The sequence below is a fragment of the Athene cunicularia genome (genome assembly GCF_003259725.1).
Source record: "Athene cunicularia isolate RWA chromosome 3 unlocalized genomic scaffold, athCun1 chr3_part1, whole genome shotgun sequence".
In the NCBI taxonomy this organism is placed as follows: domain Eukaryota; kingdom Metazoa; phylum Chordata; class Aves; order Strigiformes; family Strigidae; genus Athene; species Athene cunicularia.
In genome coordinates, this window is record NW_020799097.1 from 29,266,722 (window position 1) to 29,283,341 (window position 16,620).

A 16,620-nucleotide genomic window follows, 5' to 3' on the forward strand; every position below is an offset into this window, starting at 1 on the left:
GACCATGCTTTCATTATCATTCTAATTACCAAATAATAGTAATCTTGAAAAAACTCTTTTGATTTTTCTCATTGTAAATCCTATATGATCATTAATACTAAAATAATTCTATATGATTTCAACATATAACTGATCCAGACTCAAGAGGCTTTTAATGAAGCTCAGAAATCTTACTAACCACATTATCGACACACATCCTTGCATATGTATGCAGAGCTTTGCAGATATACTCAAATACATTCTACAAAACAGGGCCCCATAATAGTATTTACAATATTTACACTTTTAAATATGTTGTACATGGATATATTTCACATGAGGCAATGTATTCAACAACTCCTGTTAGCAACTGGGTGGTGCATATCTTGTATGTTGTCTTGGCTCTAACGAAGAGCATAAAATTTGATGCCCCACTTAGAGAAAAATGAGTACTTTAACAAATTACCCTTAAGTAAATTAGAATAGTCAAGTCACACACTCCTCAAGGTGTTACATTGTGTGAATACAAACCACATCATTAGAATGAAGTATCTGCAGTGTCTACCTTAGCTTTCAGATTCTGAGGCAAAAGAGAAGGAAGATGGATCATGGAAGAGGTATATGTTACACATCCTGAAGGATCATTACACTATGTATTGGTAATATATTTTGGTTTATTTCTCTCTTGACTATTAGAGTATATTTGTTTAATTTTATATGGAATACACTCTGGGTAATGGGAATTTTGGAATCTACCAAGACAGTGACAACAGAACAGATTAGCCAAAATCTACATCAACTACAGATGACAGCCATGGCATACTGCTTGGAAAATGTACAAACTGTAGCACGCACACTACTATTCTTCAAATACCTAACTATAATATGTGAGAGAAAAAACATGGATAAGGTTTAATGAGTGAGCTGTAAAGCCACCTGTATGGCTCTTTGGCCACAAAACCTTAAGAAAAAATCTACTGAAAAGATCCTGTTTGGCCTTTCTATTTCCAGTATTTAGAACTGGATTCATCCCACGTGACTAATTAACTAAAACAATTATTAACTAAATTAACTATTAACTAAACAATCTGAGCAATTATGAAACTAACAGCAAGCATGTTACAGCTAAGTGTTTGCAAGTCATAAATCAACACCTTAATGTCATATGGTTGGTGATTGCCTAGCTCCCTAGTCTATCCAGATCTCTCTGTAAGATGCCTCTACCCTTGAGGAAGTCCATAGCTCCTCCTAATTGAGTATCATTGGCAGACTCAATTAATGTACATTCGAGTCCTGAATCCAGATCACTTATAAAAGCTATAAAGAGAACTGGCCCTAAAATTGAGCCCTGGGTAACCCCACTGATGACTGGCTGCCAGCCTGATGTAATGCCTTTTACTGGGGGTAAATGGGGTTCTTTTGAGCCTGATCCATCAGCCAATTGCTCACCCAATGTGTTATGGACTCATCTAAGTGCTGGACATTTTGTCCAGAAGGATATTGTGAAAGACAGTATCCAAAACTTTGTTAAAATCCAAAATAAGAAACCACGCCTACTGACTTCCCTTGGTCAACTAGATTGGTGACCTTGTTATAAAAGGAAATTAAGTTAGTTAAACAGGATTTTCTCCTCATGAACCTGTGCTGGCTATGACCAAAGACTGTATTCTCTCAAGTGTTTCTCAGTAACTCCTAGAATAACTTTATCCATAATCTTACCAGGCACTGAAGTAAGACTGACAGGCCTGTACTTACCAGGGTCTTCCTCTGATCTTTCTTTTGGTGTTAGTATAGTTTAAAAAGCCACAAAATTTTTGTTGTCTTTCACATTGCTGGCCAGCTTGAGCTGTTGTTGAGCTCTGGACACACAAATGTTCTCCCTACAGTGACAAACAGCGTTCTGTAGTACTCCCAAATTGTCTGTCCTTGCTTCCAACGTCCATACACTTTCCTCTTATGCCTAAATTCTAGAAGAGCCCTGTTCAGCCAAGCTGGCCTTCTGCTCCATATTAGAGCATTAGAAGGGACAGAAACAATAGAATTTAAATACAACTGATATTAGAAGGTGTAGGTAGATAGGGAAAAAAGATCTTGTGCTATAAATAGCATTAAACCTAACTCAAATACTTTGGAACACGTTTGTATGTGGTGCTTGGGACATGACTGTTCTGCAAATGAAAACCAGGGGCTTTTAGCTAACTTTTGTATCAAGGTATGACCACTGCAAATCTTGTACACTGATTACCATTTTATAAAAAACAACTTATGCCTTTATAAGTAAAAGCATATCGAGGTTTAGCAGCAAATAATTCTTAGAGCTTATCTGATAAAGAAAGCTTTGTGAAAGCTGAGCTTTTAAACTTACAAAAGTATCAACATAAGATCAATAGCTCAATACTGAAAAGCAGCAAAAAAAATACTGCTTATTTGCTGTAAAAATAATGCATTCACAATTTGTGTTAAATTTACAGGGATGACGTCAAAGAGCTTTTTCTTTTCTATAATTCTCTATAGCTTATTCTCTCACATAAAATGCTGACATAACATAGTACAAATATGGTCCCTTTTCTCCTGTACCTTTATATAAGTCATTATCAGCAGCGATCATCTTAATTTTGGCAAATGTCAATGTAGTAGCTGAACTGACTGAAAAGATTCTATTGAATTGGATGGATTTGAAACAGAAGAATGTAACATCAGAAGAATGTAACTTTAGTACTTTAACACTGCAGTAAAGAACAGAGATGGGAATAAACATTTCTGCAAAATGCTTAGCTGAGGATTCGTGTGCTGTAGAATATAACAGTTCATTTATTTCTTCTGGAAAAACATGGCCCACTAGTCACCATTAAATCTCTTACGTGTCTGTAGAATGAGATCTTTGCAGTTTTCAACCTGCATTTGACATTAACTGCAAATTGTGATGAAATGATACTTGTAAATTTTCAATATTGTAATCTTTCCTCATTCCCCATTAATCTCATCTGGAATGGAAACTATCTTCTACAATGAATGCAGGATGGGATATCTGAGATATCACAAGAGTATTAGCAGAGGCTGGGAACACTGGGTAGGGAAATACATGCTGACAAAGATCCAAACACCAGTGGTCTTAGAACACAAGTGAGTCACTCAGGAAATAGAAAAAGGAAGTAAAGTTTAAAAAGTAAAGTGTGGGTTTTAAAATCATATTTCTGTGACAAAAGGAAAAAGTTACCAAGCAACAGAAAGAATAGGAAGGTCAGGCCTTCTTCACCTTTTGACAAGTCACCATGGCACTGCTCATCCAGAGGTAGGGAGAGCTAGTGCCTTTATGTTGCTGCATTAGGGCCATGACTATTTTTATGCCCCTTTCATCTGAAAGTCTAAAAAGCAACATCTCTGGGACAAAGACTGACTATACTTGCAGAACATCCTCAGTGTCAGTCTCCAGTCTTTCCAGTAACTAATACTAGTCCACCTTAGGCTCCCTCTTCCTTACCTGTATCCCTGCATCTCTGGAGGGTATTGGGAGTGATAAAGCAGAGATACGTCCAGATCTATTCTTCTAAATAAGCCATGTTTCTATCACAGTTGAGTTTTCAAATTTGTCTTCCAGTGAGATGTTCAGGGTGAGAAGTTCATTAGTTTTCACTAGATGATTCCATAACATGATTGTTGCACTTAACCATCCCCTAAAGTGCTGAGATAACAGTGTGTCATGTAATGCCTTGATGACACTGAAGATTGTTTTTCTCATAGAGCTAGTTGGCCAAAATAAATCAAAGATTTGTACCTTTCACTTGTACTTGATGTCACAAGTGTTTGCAGATACCTGGGGAGATTCAGTCATTGGAAAGCAGTAAGAAATGTCTGTTGCCTGGGTCCTGAACAGCAGGATTATGTTGGTGTGGCATCTGCATAGTTGTTTCTCCCACACATTCTCATTTGTTTCTCCTGCTGCTGTTCCACAGCAGGCTTCTTTTCCCCTTCTTACATGTTATCCCAGAGGCACTACCATCATTGCTGATGGGCTTGGTCTTGGCCAGTGGCAGGTCTGTATTGCAGCTGGCTGGCTTGGTTCGATAGGACATAGGGGAAGCTTCTGACACCTTCTCACAGAAGCCACCTCTGTAGCCCCCCCCACCCCCCACCCCAGCAAAACCTTGTCACACAAACCTAATACAGTTGGGAAGACTTATTTTGTCAGGTACGGCATTCTAGCTTTTATTAAGATGATTTTCACTGTAATTTTGATTATGATTCGCTATGGATTGATATAAGCTGTTCTTTTTTTTCATGCCTCACAGGGCTTTGTGGTACTTTGATTCAGTAACAGTAGAGGTAATAGTTATGCACTGAAGATTTTTTTACAAAAAGAAGCCTGGATATTTAAACTGAGTGAGCAAGGCAATATACAGAATCATGCAACAGTCAGGAAAGGGGCTGGAGAATGTTCCTGTAATGGACTCAGTATAAAACCAATTTGCAAGCTTGAAGGTGGCCTAGCTACACAGTTCAGGCTAAAATAAAGATGACAGATTCAGGATGAGGGCTTAGCTGTCTAAGGGGCTGCCCATTAATACAGTAAAGAATTGACCTTTAAACCTAAGAAAGTTATATAAATACAGAAAGACAGCCAAGTTAAGATGGTGTTGTCTATATGTTCTTGGCTGACCTATTTAGGAAAGATAAATCAGGTCCTAAGAAAGATTCACAGATTTAGTAACCTTCAACCATAATTTAAGCATTTACTGCTATAATAGATTTACAGAACTACAGGAGATTTTAACTTCATTGTTATTTTATCAATCAAATCAGAGAAAATGCCATTTGTCTAATTTAAGTATCCATGTCTCACAGTGTTGTAGACATCCTACCCCAAAGCTGGCTATACAGTGGATCAGAACTGGGCTATTTGTTACTAATAAGAAACATCCTTTCTTTACAAAAACTATTTAAAAATCTAATGCAGCAGCTGCCACACATTTGAAATTCATCTCAGGTCTGCGCTCCTGCTCTTCATTATATCAGATAAAATAGTTAAATCAAATAAAATAGTTTAAATTAAAATAAAAATTTTAGTTTGACATTATGATTTATCATTCAATAATAAGGTAGAAACACACACTTTTTGTAATGACTGCACAGCATTTACACTGAGAGAATGAAGTAGTAACTTTTCTGAAACATCCCCACAATTGCTCTGCTCCAGAAAACTATGCTAAATAAGAAGCTATTTTACTAGCTTGTTACATAATAAGTAAGTTTTTTGTTTGTTTGTTTGGTTTTTTGTTTGTTTGTTTGTTTGTTTTTAAAATACAGACTTGTGGTTATTTGAACAAATAAAAAATATACAAATTAGAAATTCCATTTTTATATCAGTATTGGAAAGATTCATCAGAGAAGGGGTAAAGGAACTTCACAGACTTGTTTACGTGTTTTATGCAGAAAATGAATTATTCAAGACTAATCAGAATTTTGCAATAACAATTTTTGGGGTTGCCAAAATATTTGTATTTTTTTCCGACACATTTCCATATAACCAGTGAGTAAATTGATAAGAGATTCAACTCCTACTTGAAGTTTTCAATAAAACACTAAGATGTCCTATGTAGAACTCCTGTTAAAAAAAGCAGCAGTGGTAACTGTTGTCCAAGTTTTACTTCATGTTAATTATGCATTCTAAAGGCTATTAGCATGCATACATTTCTACTGCACCATATACTACAGCAATTAAGCAAATTTACAACAATTCCAAAGTGATTAATTAATGATATATTAAGTGAATTAAATGAAGGATTTTGATCTAAGACAATTATCGCTGCAGTCATATTAAAATTTATTCTATATGAGTAAACTTTCAGCCTCAGAGAAAATCTGCAAGAACCCAAATGTCAGCCAATTTTTTCCCTACAACTCTAATTCATAATCTGCTGTAATTCATCACTCTTTGAGTCTGTTTTGTAACTCATCTTTTGAGTCTATTTTTTATCTGTACCCTTTTCCTCCTCTCTCCCTCTCTTTCTTCATCTGCCTGGTGACCTTTTAGAGCTTATGAATAATTTGTATATCTGTGAGATCTAAGGCTCAGAAAAAACATGGTTTCTACAACACAGAAGTTTATTAGGTTTATCTGTGAGCAATAATTAACAGCAGTTGTACTCATAACAGAGCATTTATGCTGAAACCTTTACCTGACTATGTGACTCATTCAACCTGGTAAAATCAATGAACTTTATGGACCAATCCACACTATGAAATTTGTTTGGAACATCAGTTTTTCTTCATGAGTGTTACCCTTGATGAGTGGGTAATGATTTCTTAAAATCTCTCAGTTAGGTAATTGGAACTTTGGGCAGAATAATAGATCAGTGTGAAAAGCACCTCTCGAGCAACTGTTTTGGCTAAAATAGTCTTGTAAATGTGTATTCTCTTTTGACATTTGTCATGATTTTTTACTTTTCAAATCTGCATTTTCTGTCCAAAATAAATCTAGTTAACTGCTTTACTGTAACAGGCCAGCTCTGTCACTGCTAATTTACACTGGGGTTGCTATACATTATTAACAAGCTATGAAAAGTCACTGGCTAAATGTCATGGAAGCTGAGATATAGCAGCACCTTGGGATTCATATAGCAAACAGTTTAGTTTTAATCATCTTGGACCACAAGGTGCCTTGACATTTGCAAGGAAACTTTTTCCTTTTTAACTTCCACTAGAATCAGACCTCTATTATCTCAGCTATAATTCTCAACTTCAAATGTGATAGAAAGTTTTACCTTCTAAATTAAAAAAGTGAAAAATCGATCAAATGTGGACCTTATCATTCATTTAATCGATGCTCATATGCCAGCTTGGAAAGGAAAAAAGGAAGAGCAAAGAAAACTAGATAATTCAACCACCTTCAGACTGTTAGAGATGTTTCCTGTGAATACATGACCCTTACCTTACCACTACTGAGGCATGATCTTCCTGAGCAGTATTAATACTGAAAACTTCTGCAGAAACTTCTAATTTCAAAGAAAAAATGAGGATGAGCAATGATTCATTTTAAATATACATATCATTACAAAATGATTTCTTAAGGGTTTAAAAATTTATTGGGAAAATTCATCTATGATGCCAAATAAATGTGTAGTCATTACTATACTTCATTCTTTAACAGCCAACCTTTTGATCATGAGTTCCAATTTAATGGAAGCTAATGCATCATTTTTGCCCTTTTAAGTAGGATTATTCACAGACAAAATAAAAAAGAAAAACATTATTTTATTAAACTGAAATTATTATTTCTCAAGAAATACAAGAACAAGCCAAAATTCTGACCCTACCAAACATTACTTTGAAAAATTAAACCTATTTCATTAGCAAGTTACAGTGTGATGTTTTGAATGTTCAGATCTTTTTATTTCTTTCAAACTTAACTGCTCTAATATCTGTGTAAGTTTTTTCTTATTTTACACACCTACCTACACATTATCTATATATATCAAAAAAAAATTGCTTCATAAATGAACGTATACATGTGAAGTGCTAAGGCTTGGACAACAGGCCCAAGCCAGAGTTGACCTATAGATGAATCTGGTATATTTTATAACTGAAAGCCATTGTGCTAGTAGGTATTGTACTAAGTTATAACAACCTACTTATGCTGATGTAAAAAGTGCTAAAGCATTGACATACTGAAGCCTGAACAACAGGCCCCAGGCTGAAGCTGCTAACTTAGTATGTAATCATTAGCAAAGTATGTAAACTCGCTAGTGAAAGATGCAGCCTAGAATATAATCATTAGTGAGGAGAGAATGTATCCAGCTTCCCTTGTTTAGCCTTGTTCAAGGCTGAGAACCCAAGTGTTTGGCCTTGTTAGAAACTCCCTTGGTTTCCCCCCTGAGCCCTGGCCAGGCTTTGGGTGGAATCCAACAGGAGGATTAAACCAGAAATTTCTGCTCAAAACAAAGGTGCCAGCTATCCTGGCTTGTCCATCTCTGGTATATAGGGCTGGACCCTCTCAGAGTGACTGTGGCAGCCTCACCTGTGGGTGGACACGAACATGTGCGAGTGATAAGGGATCTGTCTTAATCTGTCTGTCTTAATCACTGTTCTCTCTCTCAGGTAGTAATGATTTGATGCATTACCCTGTATTTTCCTGTTTGTTGCTTTGGGTGCACTATTCTGACTTTTCTTACTGTATGCTTTCTGTATTACACTGTTACATTACTTGGTTATCACCAGTAAAATACGCCTACTCTTCTCATTCTGCTGTCTGAGTTTAATTGGTATCCTTAATCAGCAAAACAACATGAAGTACTGTCATTAGGTTATACAATTAATGACCACAACATCCATTCCCCATTACCCTTGTACCACTCTGGGGAGTGGTGGAGGGAGAAGGAAGTAAAAGAGTTGGGAATAAAGGCATGAAGTTAAACCTGACATCAAGGGAATGGGGGTGGGGCAGGGGAGTTGTTTTTTGGGGTTTTGTCTTTTTTTCTTACTGCCCTAGTCTATGTTAAATTGGTAATAAATGTAATTTTCCCCAATTCAAATTGTTTGCGGTGTTGTTCCTGTGATTATTTAAACCTCTGAATTTTTCCATCTTCTTTTCTCCCCACATCCTATTGAGAAGGAGTGAGAGGAGTGTCTGGGTGGGCATCTAGTAGCCAGCCAGGTTCAACCAACCACAAAGCTATATGCTTTCCAAGGATTTCTACATAACTATTGAAATTCTCAATTTATTTCCCTATCTCAAGAATTAATTCTATTTAAGACCAGTCCTCTTCAGAGCTTGCTAGAACCTTGCTAAGGAACCCGTCTCAGAAAACAGTAATATAACATGAATTTCTTCATGAACTGATCTTTATTCCAAGCATAATCTGTACAAAAAAAAAAAAAGACACAATGCAAAATAGCATTCTCTGGAGACAAGGTTTTTGGTTTAGTTTTTTTGTTGTTGTTGTTGTTGGGTTTTGTTTTTGTTTTTTTTTTCTTCTTCTATTTCTGAAATGCCATAGTTATTATTAAAAGAAATGGTCAAGAAAATTTTTATGAAGCATTAAATCTGTATACTCCTGCCCATTAACACAACATCACAGCCCATCTGAAAAAGGCAGTATTTGCAAAGAAAGTTTGTATCGTAAATCAAATGATACTGTTTTAGTTGTCTCACCCCATAATCCTTGCCTGTCTTACATTCTTTGACCATCTATGGCTGTAAGATTATTTTGATTCAAATAAAAAAACTTTTGGCAATACAATCTCTTATATCATTCTTGTTTCACTTATCAAGTTACTGAAACTTGCGATATATTTTTTTTATGAAAGTGAGATTAATAGCTATGGGTATGTTACTGTGAACCTGATAGAGAATCCAGAGAGGAAACTTTAATAATTATCTAACAATGACCAAACACCTTATTGCTTTAGAAGTAACTTCTATAGGAAAATCACTTCAGCTGAGAAACCTTTCTTCCAGAAACTTCACTGTTCTAAGCTTTGCATCATGTATTTCAAACAACATTCATAGTGAGATTTACCAGGGCTTTCAAGGAACACCAAAAATGTGGGTGCTGGGCAGGTCACATAATGAGCTCATCTTGATGGAAACTGTCCCACGCATGTTTCACCAGCTACAGATTTTGAACTTTTATCATCTTAAGCTCAGATGCAGTAATTCCCCATGGAAAACTGAAAAATGAAGGTATCACATGAAAGTGAATTATTTGCTGTCTGGTCGTCCAGCTGGTCTGAAGATTATGGATGCTGGTGGTGATGCAGCAGGTGATAAAACCAATGTGTATTCCAGATTTTAAAAAAAAAAAAAAAAAAAAAAAAAAAGTAGTTCTATTTATTTTGTATTCTGAAAAATTGTTAGGGGGAAAAAAAGTATTGACTTTTGTGTGTGTGTGTGTGAACTCTCAGTGATCTGGGATGCTATGTTAGATCAGCATAGATCTTTGTTATTGTAGTTTCACTGCTGGTTTAAACTGGTTGTCTCCATCAGCAGAATGTCTCTGAATTCAAAGTAGTATAAGTCAGCTGCCTTATCATTAATACTACTGAAAATTGCTTCTTGTGATGTACTTTGAAGCATGTTTCTGTGGAGAGAATTTGAGAAAGCAGCCAGTAGGGAACATACAGAAGTCTCCCAAGAGAGCTTTTCTCAGATTTCTTTCTCTAAAACCCTTCCCAAGGGTGACTCTATGATTAATTTTAGAACATTGGCAATGAAGCTTTCACCAAGCTACAGGTCTAGCATAGCATGTTACTTTTTTCTTTCCCTTCCCTCCTCTGAATTCTCCGTGGAGGTACAGTCAAGAATGAAGCACTGAAGTAAAATTTTGCTTCGAATGAAGTAAAAATAAATAACTCTTCATTTATCTTCATTTTAAATGTTAGTTTTATTTTAAAGAATAGTGAATCAAAAAGAAAAAAAATAGTAAAAACACACTTGAGTGTATATTTGGTTTTAGAGGGTTTTCTTCCATTTATTCATCTACAAGTTGCTATCATATTAGCTTCAGAGTCCCTCCCAGAGTTTTATATCCAGAAGTAACAAGTGCCATCTTTTTCCTTTCTGCTTTCTTTCTTAGTTTATGGGAAGAAGTCATTCAATGACTAAAATATTTCAGAGTTGCAGGAAAAAATGTTATTAGAGAAAAATTAAGTTGAAAAGAGGAGTCACAAACATTTTCCAAGAGATCTAGGTTCAAATCTTGTTCTGAGTCTTATTGTCAGGAGCTTCTACATATTCACTATCAGTTTCTATACAATGTAGCTTTGCAAAGGTAAAATGAATTTGAAATGGGTAATTAATAGCGCTGTTCTATTGGAGAACTGATTTTCGAACAGGAGCTGCAAACCATAAGGTTGTGACCTTATTCATATGTTCACTTTTAACAGTCCCAGATTTTCACTAGCAATCAGACTTACAGACATCTCTGACTGGTTTGAAGACTTGAGATGTTTTTGGCCCCATCTCTACTACATGTATGTACGACATACTACATACAACATATTGCCTGAGATTTATATTCACAGGGGTAAATGTAAGGAAGAACAAACTGATAGATCAACACTTTGTAAGGAATGAAGGAAACAGAAGCAAATTACTCTTAGTCCTCTCAGAAAAATGACCCTGTCAGCATACTATGCTAGATATTCTAGTGCAAAGCATCCTTCTCCCAGGAGGAGGAATGTTGCATGTAACAGTCCGAAACAGATTCAGGTAGTTTAGTCAAGATTGGAGTTGGAAGCTCTGCAACTTTTTAGCTTTCCTCTGTTCTTGGAAAAGAGTTAATAAAAAAAAAAAAAAAAAAAAAATGCAATGATAGGACAGTAAGGACGATATTTAGAGCTTTATTCCTGACTATAATAATATAAGTGCAATGTGGGCCAAATAAAACTACTTTTTTTAATCCTCCAGACATATAAAACTACTTGGGACATTGTATACATTTTATTTATAAAAACATCTGGCCAATAAGGCCAGACTATTCTCACAGTCTATCTCAGGACCACCACAACACATACTAAATATTTTCTAATAAAACGTTCCATTCTTTCTAAGGTCATTCTCATAATAAGAGACCTTAAACTTCCTCAGTCCACATGGAATCACTCTTTATTGTCCTTAAGAGAAAAAGCAGACTTTACTGCCAGTAAAATCTCCCACTGTGGTTAACATGGACATTCTTATTAAGTTATAAATTACGTACTTGCTAAATCACAGTTGGTGGGGTGTGACAGTGTTATAAGAAAGGTTAATATGTGGAAGATCAGAGAAGAATGAAGACAGTAAAATAACCAGAATGGCTAAGCCTTGATGAAAGTGTATTAGAGTTAACACACTCCTTTCTTTGTTTTATTAATCTACCCAATTGGAAACTAGATGCATTTCCTCACACACTAGTAGTGTAGGCAGAATGAAAAGAGGAACTGGCAAAAACCACCATTCAGCTGTTTGCTAAAATAATCTAGATTTGCACTCAAATTTCACATATAGAAAAGTTCTTACTATCTGATCAATCCCTGCTCAAAAACAAATCTTGCCATGCTGTTTACTAATAGTTCTTGTACCTGAATGAATATGTTAAGACATGTCCTTAGCTGTTGTAAACTCTCATAATATCAGTCTTGACATGTTTCTGTGCTATCCAGGTACTCATTCACAATCCTGGATAGAACAAAACATATTAATGTCAGACCATTTCCTTATTCTTCATTTATTTGTTCAATTTCCTTGGTTCAAATCAGTTCCTATGTGACTGTGTTGAGAGACATCCATATGAAAAGGGAAGTTTTGAATTAGCAGATTTCATATAGGTCCACAGAAATGTATTGCTTCTTAATGGCTTAGTGAACACTTTGTTTTGGAACAGCCACCAAATCTTGATAAAAGGAGACAAAATGGTCTTCAGTCAAGACAGAAAATGAAGTAAAGCAATTTTTATTGGTACTCTCCCCAACCCCCAGTCATCTAAGATCTCCCTTTTTCAGTGAGGGAAAGCTGCTGCTTCCAGAGAGCAATTCATTCCACTTTAGATATTTATCCTACCTGCAACTCCAGAAAGTTATGCAACTATTTCAGGGAAGGACAATTTGTAGTTTGTGGGTGCCTGTTACTCCATTCAATATCAGAGCAACCCATGCAACCTGTTTACACAGATGCTTAATTTTTGCAAATAAGATTTAAGCAAGATGGATCTCAGTGTTATACTAATAGGAGGTTTATATCTATTGTGAGATTTTGTATTTCTAAAGCCAGTAAGCTAAAAAATTTATTTACTAGTTTAGTCTCTAAAATTTCTCATTACTCTGTCTCTATACTTAAAATTATTTCCTGCTTATAAATAATCAGAATCAATTATTGCTCATGAGAATTATTTTATTTTGAAAAGTCAGAAATTATGGACAAAGGACTGCAGTTGGGCATTTCTGTTTCCTAAAGAACATGCAAAGTACTTGTTGTTCCAAGCTGAAAGCCGTTCTGAGGGAGAATCTACAGGAGTATATACTGGGTTATAAAATTCACACTGAAAAGAAATGTAGTTTTTGCAATTGACTTTTTTGCATATTTAAGCTACCACAGATATTGTTCTAGACTTAGGACTATTTCTGAGACAGAGCATATCTCAAAGCTAAATCCAGCCTGTAATTTTTCCTTTGATCAGTCACACACTTCTGTGAGGACATCTGGAAGGTAAAAATGCCTGGTTTGGAAGGATATCTGTTAAACAGCTATTCATCATAAGGGAAAAAACAGAAAACAAAATAAAAGTAATAAATGAAACAGAATGATACAAGTCTTAAGGAGTAATAGATAACTGAGATGATAACACAAGACCTTTCAGGTCACTGACTGATGGGACATTGAAAGAACCAGTCAAGCACAACCAGAACCTTCTCACTAGCAAGAAAGGAAAGAAACATCATGCATGTGATGGGAATAGCAATAGAAAGTAGTACTCGTGTGTAAACAAGCTGCTTCTTCTCTTGCCAATCCCTCCACCTGATCCCCATAGTCTCTGCTATCCTCTTACTAAATTCTATTACTAACCATTTCTGTGTGATGCTTGCTCTGTTGTGTGTGTGGACATGAGTAGCCAGTGAACTTAGAGCTGGACTAGCCAGTGAGAAGGCCAGCATCTGGAAAGACCCAGGTCTGAGCTTGCAACAGGGAGTGGGGCCTATGGTATGAGTATGGTTATTGGACTTTAAGTCCATGCTAATATTTGAGGGATTCATGAATACGAATTTATCTGTGAAGAAAGATGGAGAGGTTGTGTGCAAGTTCCACTAGTGAAAATCAAGATCAGCCAGAGAGGAAGAACAGGATCAGGCAATCCAGGCTTATCATTTGTATGTGACTGCTGTTGTGTTTATGTGGGTGCTTGCAAAGGCACCTCTGTGTTGATCAGTGCAGCTAGTTGGCTAGTGGTATGCATATTCACATTTTTAGAATTTGCATGTGGCCTCACTCTTGGCCAGACATGTAAATGTGTAAACATCTAACAGATCAAGTAGAAAAATCCTCTAGGCTTGCTTAAGATCCACTAGATTCTGTCCTCCCTTACTACTCCTGCTTCTCAGTTTGAAGTATGAAGTGAGAGAGATCTGGGAAGTTGGTATCCTTTCTCATTGCATCAAAAACTTGCCAGAAGACCAAGCTGTTGCTTTCTTGGTCACTGTCAGCTAATTGCTCATGTATATAGGACTGCAGGTCAACTTACTTCCACTGACTGCTCACACTTTCACCCCAGAACAGATCTTTGTCAACACCAGCAAAGGTTGGTACTTGATACCTATTACAGATGAGGTGCCCAGTTGAGTTTTTGGGCTGTTTTTTTTTTTTGTCACACTGTTACTTTTCTTTTGTGAATCACTACAGGATCTAATGTGAGACATCACTGCCAATATTTAATGCTCCTTCACATTAAGTTCTTAACTTAAACTCCTTTGTGTATATTAGCTTACAAAACGAGTGATGAGCTCACAAAGTACTAAAGAACAGGAGAGATGTTACCCAGAGAGATAATCTTTCTGATATAAAACATTCTGTACCACTTTAAGTTAGTTAGTCTAGTTTTGTAAGCACTATTTAAAATCTCTGTACTTCCCAATTCTGATAAAACAGCTATAATACAGAATTGTAAGCACATCCTTAAGAGGCTGCTATTTACATTCAAGATCCACCTCCCTTCCTGCCCTTAGCTTAATGTTAGAATCACAAGGGACCATTTCACAGTGGTTGTCTCAGCTAATTCTCAGTGTTAGTCTTTTTCACTTTGAATGGTTCAAAACCAGGTGAATTGTAATGTTTCATTGAAGAATATATTCTCTGTTTTACAAATCAACATGGTTTCTCCCTGTGTCTCACTTGTGTAGTTCTCTAGTGCAGTAGATGTGTTAATGCTGAAGGAGAAACCACTCAGGGACTGTAGTGATAGGATAAAACTGAGAAAAGTTTTATCTTTTAGTTTTAAACTGAAATAGGTTAGATATAAGGAAGAAGTTCTTTATTCTGAGGGTGGTGAGACACTGGCACAGGTTGCCCAGAAGACCTGTGGCTGCCCCCTCCCTGGCAGTGTTCAAGACCAGGTTGGACGGGGCTTTGAGCAACCTGGGCTAGTGGGAGGTGTCCCTGCCCATGGCAGGGGGTTGGAACTAGATGATCTTTAAGGTCCCTTCCAACCCAAACCCTTCTATATTTCTATGATTCCATTAGGCATGATTTGTCTGGACTTGTCTTATGTTTGCCTGGAGTTTTGTTTTAGCTGGTTTAGCTCTAGCAGACTGTTAGCTTATTTGATTGAGTTTTGCTTATCTTTGTGCAACTGTGATATGTCAATTATCATAACAATTCTGATATAGCTCTGTGAGTAACAGATAGTGATAACAAGTACTATTCTAGTGATAAAGTTTATTGTGCACAGAATAAATTATGAGATACTGTGAAATACAAATACTGGAAAACAGTAGAGACTTTAAAAAATATAAACAGAGGTGGCAGACCAAGGCTATGAACAAATCATTACTGACTTACTACTGATCACTGAAGAGATGATACATTTGGCGCTGGGTGAAACTGGTTTTGGGAGTAGCAAAAGACAAGCTTGCAAGATGAATAAAACACACCCTATATAATAAATACAAGGGTAAAACAGAAATTCAAAAGAAGCAATGTGTAGATCATGTTAGAAAATGCTTAAAGGTTTCCTCTAGTAGGAGTCCCTCAAGTATGAAAAGGAAAAAGACTCACAACGTTGCCTTAGCAAAGGATTCAGGATGACAACTCATCACAACCTTTTCCTCCTGAATGAAACCACTGAAAGTGGAAAGTTTGTTTGTTAGTTTTAACAGCTTTCCATCATTTACCAGCAGTCTTGGATGACCAAGGATGTCCCAACAGATTGGAAATTGGCCAATGTGATGTCCATCTTTAAGAAGGGTCAGAAAGATGATCCAGGAAATTACAGGCCTGTCAGCTTGACTTTGGTGTCCAGGAAGCTGATGGAGCAGCTCATCCTGAGTAATACAACACTTCTGGGAAACCAGATGCTTAGGCCCCATCAGCATGGGTTTATGAAAGGCAGGTCCTGCCTGACAAACCTGATCTCCTTCTATGACAGGGCGACCTGCTTATTGGATGAGGGAAAGGCTGTGAATGTTGTTTACCTTGACTTTAGTAAGGCCTTTGGTACTGTTTCCCACAGCATTCTCCTGACGAAACTGGCTGCTCGTGGCTTGGATGGGCACACGCTTTGCTGGGTAAAAACCTGTCTAGGTGGCCAGGCCCAAAGAGTTGTGATGAACGGAGTTAAATCCAGTTGGCGGCCGGTCACGAGTGGTGTCCCCCAGGGCTCAGATTTGGGGCCACTCCTGTTTAACATCTTTATTGATGATCTAGACGAGGGGATCGAGTGCACCCTCAGTCAGTTTGCAGGTGACCCCAAGTTGGGTGGGAGTGTTGATCTGCTCGAGGGCAGGGAGGCTCTGCAGAGAGACCTGGACAGGCTGGAGCCATGGGCTGAGGCCAACTGGAGGAGTTTCAATGAGGCCAAATGCCGGGGGCTGCCCTTGGGCCACAACAACCCCCAGCAGCGCTACAGGCTTGGGGAGGAGTGGCTGGAGAGCTGCCAGTCAGAGAGGGACCTGGGGGTG

General features: G+C 37.1%; 1 protein-coding gene across 2 annotated transcripts in view; it reads right to left on the minus strand.

Annotated features, from left to right (window-relative positions):
• Positions 1 to 16,620, minus strand: part of EYS (eyes shut homolog) — a 1,023,641-nt gene that overhangs the window by 406,732 nt on the left and 600,289 nt on the right. The gene's annotated exons all lie outside the window — the stretch shown is intronic.